At 42.8% G+C, this 1,445-nt stretch overlaps 1 non-coding gene across 1 annotated transcript; it reads right to left on the minus strand.

Moving 5' to 3' along the window:
• Positions 1-475: 475 nt before the first annotated feature.
• On the minus strand, positions 476-639 carry LOC119541053. The gene has a single exon (XR_005218183.1). It is a non-coding gene; the product is annotated as a U1 spliceosomal RNA (small nuclear RNA).
• Positions 640-1,445: the final 806 nt, after the last annotated feature.

The following is a 1,445-nucleotide window of genomic DNA, read 5'->3' on the forward strand; positions in this document are numbered from 1 at the left end:
CTCAAACTTCCTGTCTGTGGATCCATCAAGTCTGACTTCTCTCCAGTTCAAAGAGGAAAGCTGTCTCAAAGGATGTGCTACAGAGGATGGTGTTCCCCTGCTCTAATCCAAGGTCATCTTCTCTGAAATCCAGTCTTTCTTGCCTTCTCAAGGATGGGGGTCTGCAGTTGAGTCTTCTCTGCTGCAAGACCAACTCTCTACAGTATAGAATCCAATGCCCTAGTGTTTTTTAATTAGGAAAAAAATCCCTTTGTATGCTTTAAAACACTCATGTCCCATCTTTTAGGATACCAGGCTCCCTTGGTTTTCCTTCCACCTCTTTCTTCCTCCTTCCTCTTTCTTCAACCTCTAAATGTTGGAGCACCAGGGCCAGGCCTTGGGACCCCTACTGTACTTCACCTTCTCCCAGGTGATCTCAAGCAGCCTCATGGTATTTATATCACCCATACAATACTTTTTTTTTTTTTTTTTTGGCCAGGGGAGAGTGCAAACGCAGTCCCTCACTACCACAAATTATGCAGTTGAGTTACCCACATTTGGGGAAATCGCAGGGGTCAGCACATCCGGAGTGCAATGGATAAGCCTTGCCCTGGGAAAATCACCTTCGTGATTATGCTGTCTCCCCTGCCAGATAAGTATCCTCATACACTATTAATCCCTAAATGTTATTTCCACACCCAACCAACCCTTAACTCCATATTGAACATGTGATTGCCTACCTGACATATCTGTAAATGTCTAATAATTACCTCAAAACAAAAATTGGGATTCCCATCCTTCAACATGTTTCTCTCCTATTCTCCATTATTTGTAAATATCCCATGATTCACTCCTAATTTAAAAACTTAGGAATTATTCTTCACTTCTCTGTTTTTGTTTCCTCATTGCTAAAGCAAATAACAGGCTATGGGTTGGCTTAAACAATGGGAATTTATTGGCTCACGGTTTTGAGATTAGGAGAAGTTCAAATCAAGGTGTCATCAAGACTATGTTTTCTTCCTGAAGATCAGCATTCTGTGGCTGACTGCCAGTGATCCTTGGTCCTTGCACATGGCGGCCTCTCCTGGCCTCTCCCTTCTCTTCCAGGTTCCAACGTCTTTTAGCTTCTGGCTGCTCCCTCTGGGCTTTTTCCTCTCTCTGAGACCTTCCCTATCAGGCCTTCAGTAACAGGATTAAGAACCACCCAGAACCACATCTTATCTGAAGTAACCCCATTCAAAGGTCCTATTTACAAGGGTTCACACCCACAGGAATGGATTAACCTTAAGAACATGTTTTTCTGCTGTACATAGCTCCAAACCACCAATTTCTGCTCTCTGGACCCCAAAAAGATATGCTCTTTCTGCAGGCAAAATACTTCATTCCATCACAACATCCAAAAACCTTAAGCCATTTCAGAAACAATGCTAAGTAGAAAGATTCATCAAAATCAGTTATGGGTGAGG

Source organism: Choloepus didactylus, chromosome 7 (assembly GCF_015220235.1).
Source record: "Choloepus didactylus isolate mChoDid1 chromosome 7, mChoDid1.pri, whole genome shotgun sequence".
NCBI classification, from domain to species: Eukaryota; Metazoa; Chordata; class Mammalia; order Pilosa; family Megalonychidae; genus Choloepus; species Choloepus didactylus.